Source organism: Porites lutea, chromosome 4, assembly GCF_958299795.1.
Source record: "Porites lutea chromosome 4, jaPorLute2.1, whole genome shotgun sequence".
Lineage (NCBI taxonomy): Eukaryota > Metazoa > Cnidaria > Anthozoa > Scleractinia > Poritidae > Porites > Porites lutea.
In genome coordinates, this window is record NC_133204.1 from 19,781,779 (window position 1) to 19,787,660 (window position 5,882).

A 5,882-nucleotide genomic window follows, 5' to 3' on the forward strand; every position below is an offset into this window, starting at 1 on the left:
TGACGATAAAATATATTTATTTTTTTCTTGCTAGTCACCAACTGAGTTTTCTTATCTTATTGTCAACAACTGTTTAACACTGGAGTGACAAAATCAGTCACTCAAATTGTACTGTGTTCTGAACTACTGTGCCTATTGTGAATTGATGCAGGCTTTTCACTAGGTATTGTAGGTCAAAGAACCTTCAATCAACACGATATTTGTAGAACAATGGCGTTCATAATGCAATTGTTATTCAATGGGTGTTTATAAATACTCCTGCAGATCTTGCATCTTGTCCTTGTTGAATATATTTCGCTCCGGATTATCATGTAAGTTGGTTTAATACCAATTGTTAGTTCTTTTTTCTTTGTCGTTTTTTCTTGCATGAATCCAAGATCTCGTGGCTAGCGACCAGAGTAGCCCTTTATGATTATATTTCACCGTGTACACGCTAGTTTCGTGATTTCCTCATAGAGCCCCATATGGTTTTCCTCTTTACACCACGATCGCCATGATCTAAGACTTTATTCTGAAAAATATAAAAGAGCAGGTGTAACTTTAATTAATATTCTGACCCCACCGTAGTTTAACGTTCCAGATCATTCATTTTATTTGTGTGTTTTTTAGAGTCCTAGTATGCTTTTTTTTTAATAATTTAATAAGTAGAATAAAACTCTATATGGTTTTAAGATGGTTTGTTCTTGAAAAAAAAAGCTTGTTCTTGCATCCATTTAAGTTTCGTTCGAAGTGGGAACATGAATTCTTTTGTTGTTCTTGGCCGCTTTTTGCGGTGAATGATAAGCCATGGTTTCAAACGTCATGGACATCGATCTCGTGGGAAACAACAACGTGGAGCAACACTGAAAAATTGCCCAGGCAGCATTGCAAATTTTAACAATGTATGGGTCAATGTCCACCAGTGTCGATCGATCGATAAAAGATAGTCAATGTGCGATTTAAAAGTTCAATTTAGCACTGACTTGTACATACACGAACTTTATTTGTGTTTTAGGTTTACCCAACCGCGAAGTTTACGAAAGTGCATGTGCTGTATTCCTGCCCATACACGTGCATAACTATGAAGTCATTGTTTATGATAAATTTAAGTCACTCTTAAACTTTTTTTCGTTGGTGACTCAACTGAAAAACTTCCTTAACGTAATACTTTCAAGTTAGAATTAAAATGAGCAATTCATTGCCAATTGCACTTGAACTTTGGTTTATTTATAGTCAAGTTACTTGTTTGTTCTTGTCTTCTGCTGGTCTTATCTATTGATGATATCTTGAATAATTGTTTGGCTACTTTTTCTTTCGATGTTGAAACAACAAATGGGTTAAAATGGTCAAATAAAAGAGTTTGAAAATAGCTCAGTCGTTTGCGATTTTTAGAACAAAATGGCCGACTTTCTGAACTATGTGGACAACTTGCGTCAACTTCCTTAACGTATACACTCGATTCTAATATCATTCATGTGGATTAGCAAAACAACAACGTAATTTCCATAAAAGCACCGTAATTCGGAGAGTCAGCAAAGATATTTTCATAGCTACTCGTAAACGCTTTAAATAGCTAATTTATTAATAATTATAGTAAATTCAAGATGCCTACGGCCGTCCTAGGAAGAAACATTGATTTTACAGTGGTCAGGAAAGCTGTTTTAATATCGTTAGTCGGTTGTAAACAGGACAGTCACTTAGCTGAATTGGCCACATAATGGTAAAACAATAGCTGTATTTAAATTTTCACGCTTCAAACACGTAGTATCACTCACCTTTTTGGAGAATCGCTCCATCCAGCGCCTAAGTTCTCTTAGTTTTCTTCTCTCTCTTTGTCTGTTCTTCTTTCTCTTTCGCCTTTGCTTTTGCCTCTTTCTCTTTCGAACCGACTCTTTTCGTTTGATTTTTGTTCGGAGTTTATCTACTTTGTGGTGCGTTAGAACAACGACTATTTCATGGCTCTCTTCGGGAAACGTCAACAAAATCAAAACGACGAAGGAAAGTAGAAGGAGTAGCGTGGTCGTCCTCATGGCGGTTTCTAGTTGGACCTGCGCAATCTACTACCACCGCTTACACTGTTCAACGAAATTGCCCGCTCTTTGAAAGCTCTGTTATTAAAGTTGTCAAATTCCGTTCTAATGGACTGCTATTAATAATATTGACTCCCTCTACCTGTAAGTGTAACATTAACCGCTGCGAGTTCCCGTTGACCGCTACAATAGCTGGTTGGATTCGATGTGTTCAATGGGAAATGAACCATTAATGCGCCCATAGTAGCAGGAATGTCAAAAATGCTTTAGATGGTCTGAAGGGATAATATAATTAAGGGCCTGAAGGCAAACAGGGCAATTTAGGGAGATTATGCCGATGAGGCTTTCGACGATTTCCTTCCAATGGCTTTGTAATTTTCATAATTTGCCTAAGTACATCTTTATGAACCATTGTCAACACCCTGTTAAAGAGATAATAAGTATCTTGGTAATCGTCTATGAGTAACGACCTAGTGTGGCTTGTTTACAGAGTGTTAATACTGTTGAAACCAAGAGTTTGTCATAGTACAATTTCCTAGGACGTGTTAGGTCTCTTGAATGCCAAAATATTTACGATTTAAAACTCTGTAATTGCTTATGTAGCTGCCTATTTGAGTAAGAGGGTTAATAATAGTCAAATATATCAGGCAGGAGACAAAGTGGAAGGAATTGAACAAAGCACTTTTATCTCCCATGAGGTTCTTGCGAGCGCGCGTAATCACTTCTAAACAGTGGCTATGTAAACCATGATAGCAACTTCTTCTGCTAAGCATAATCTGAGGTAATTACTTTGCTGGTTAAAATCTACATTTTGCTGAATAACAAGGACATTGCGGAAATACCGAGAAACAAATACAAACAAGTGCAGTTGTTATCGGTACTGGAATCAAGTGGTTTTACACAGAAACCACTTGACATATGGCGTCAATATGAAGATTGTTTTACTTAACTAAAAAAGGCTCCTCCACAAAAGAAAAACCGATCAATCACAGGGTAACTCATCTGGGAAAAGCACGTTATCAACCGCAAAACAAAGAATGTTATGCACCTAAACCCCAAGTATTGTGCGTCTGAAAGAATAATTTCCTGCACGCAAGTACACACTTGTTACAAAAAACCACAGTCTGTTTGAAAACCGCTTTAAGAAATACCTAGAATAACTGTTGGAAAGAAAGAAAAACATTAGGCTGCACTGCTGGTTCCGTTTCTCAGAGGCTTAGCTGAGTATGCAAAGAAAGGGAAGGCATCAGCTTTCGATCCATACCCCCTTGCTTTTTTGCTTTTGTTCGTCTGTTTTGGTGAAATCGCACCCCTTATTTGACGCAATGCCGCAACATTTTCAATTTCTCTCTCTCTTTCTCTCTCTCCAGAAAAAAATACCAAGAGCGCTTAACATTTGTAGGGAAATTTCGGTGTTTTCCTACAAACGGTACTGATAATTGTTTTCGCATCAAAAACGGGAATGAGATTGATTCTTAGCCGATTTGCAAAAAAACAGTAAATTTTTCGCTTTCAGTCTCGAAAAGAGGCCTTGAATTGGTAATCAACGCAAATAGTAAAGAACATTTCGGTCGTTTCGATCAAAACGGGAAAAAGGTAATACTTCGAAAGCTATTACCTTTTTTTTTTAAATTTCCTCCGGAATGAGCCGTTCCACCTGAATTCTCTCCAGAATTACCGGGTGTCCATACAATTGGTAAACGCTTCAGATTAACCATTCTTTCCTCTCCTTTTCCCCCGTAGTTTCTTCCGTTGTTGATCCCTTGGCTAAATATTTTAGCCTTAGCCATGTTACCCTGATGACGGGCACACAAGAGCGCCAGTAATCACCTTTTTCAGAAGTAAGGCAATTTTCTTTTTGTATACAATAGGCCATTTGCATGATGGCTTCATTTATACTACTACGACCAGAATCCTTTTCGCTTTTCCTTTCATATTTAAATTTGGGAATCCCAGCGAGATTTACAAAACAAAAGGCTTTATTTGCGGAAATTTCCCGCTTGTTTACTTTTTATGATGCCCGCAAAACATCTGCTCTGACCAATAGAGAGGCTAATGCTCCAAACTTCCGTGCCAATCCAGTACCATTTCTACATAACAAAAGAAGCAAGGCTGATTTTACAGTCGGGAATGAAAAAAAAAGAAATATACATTCCCGACTGTAACTGAATCAGCCTTGCTTCTTTTGTTTTATATTTTCACTTATTGCTGATTAGATCCTTTATCAGGATCTGGTTCTTCTTTTTTGTAAGTTGGTCCTTGCTTTGAAAATTGAATGTACCATTTCTATGGCGTTTCACATGGATTCTTCAACCTCGTCTCACCGTTTACTTCAGCACCAATCAATCACGTAGTTTATGTTCTGTTTTTGCAGAATACCAGTTGCATTAGAAAGCCGCAGATCATCTCGTTGAGGTGGGGTGGGTGCGCAGCCCCTACACCCTCCCCCTGGATCCATTCCTGTTTGTGGACTATACGCCACTCTCACATTTCCCATAATGCACCATATTTGCCCTCCAAAATTTTGCATAACCTTTGTTTTTTCATTTCTCCTGGGTATTACACCCGTTCCAAGAGAAATTTAAAACAAACCGTATGCAAAATTTTGGGGGGCAAAGAAGGTGCATTATGGGAAATGTGGAAGTGGCGTATAGAATACATGGGTTTGGGCGGGAGCCGATTACATTTATCTCAATTCAATACCTACGTTGAAGTCAGGCTCTTGTGCTTGATGTGTCTTGTCTTTTCTAGTCTTCGCCCCAGCGGAAGATCAGTCATGGCGAACCTCGCGCTTAGCGCCCGCGCCTGCGACCCGAAGAAGAAGCTCGGTTACCAAGACTTTCGAATGCGGCGGAACGGTTTAAATCAAATGGAGCTACCGGCTCGGGCTTTTCTTCAAGAATTATATGAACAGGACAGACCAGAAAAGGTAAATGACTACCTCAATGTGATTATATTTGAGATAAATTTAATATTCACTTATCTTACGGTAAAAACGGCGCAACTAACACTCGTTTGAATCGCATGGAAACGACTAATTCCAGGAACACACAACACTCTACAAAATTAACTGTCACGTTGGGACTATAAGGGATTCTGTAGCCTTTTTTGTTAGTTTTGCGACTCCTTCAATACAATTATACACTTCCTTATAATTTAAGTCTTAAGTACGGCCCCCGGCAACAACAACAATTTACAAGTGAGGAGTTTGGGCTGGCTACCTGTGGTCACAAACCACATTGGTAACGGCAGGACTTTTCCGCGGGTGGCGGGTGGCGGGTGGCGGGTGGCGGGTGGCGGGTGACGGGTGGCGGGTGACGGGTAGCGGGTGGTGGGTGAGGGGTAGCGGGTGGCGGGTGGCGGGTTAAAAATATATATGAAAATAAAATATCACAATAAAATATTATTATTGATAATGATACAACTGTATGTTGTAATTTTTAAATAATTTCAACGTTTACGTACTAGCTACCAGACTCCAAATAAAAGTATTGTCTTGGTTTGTTTTATCTACTTACGTGGACTAAAAATGGAAAAAAAAAAGAGAAATCATGCCTGTGAAAGATGATTGCACTTCCCCAACTGTTTAGCCGTGTTTATAACAGACTGCAAGAGATTCGGCCTCCCGTGTCGTAGCTCAGTTTTTGCCCTAGTATGCGGCATGATTGCCATCCTAATCAGTATTTTTAAGAAGTATTTAAAAAATGCAGATCCTTTTTGTATATATATACAAGGAGATCAATTCGCGTCCGAGACGCCACATGCGGCGAAAACGGTCCATGCTGTGTCCAAAACGTTCTTGCTTCTTCTCTGGTATGCATTAACATTGACAGCTTTGTTGCTTTAGTCTTAGGAAAATTTCCTTGTCTTCTC

General features: G+C 39.0%; 1 long non-coding RNA gene across 1 annotated transcript; it reads right to left on the minus strand.

Annotated features, from left to right (window-relative positions):
* Window positions 1-2,223, minus strand: LOC140932798 (uncharacterized). The gene is made up of 2 exons (XR_012165006.1): window positions 1,755-2,223; window positions 1-511 (listed from the first exon to the last, which is right to left on the minus strand). It is a non-coding gene; the product is annotated as an uncharacterized lncRNA (long non-coding RNA).
* Window positions 2,224-5,882: the final 3,659 nt, after the last annotated feature.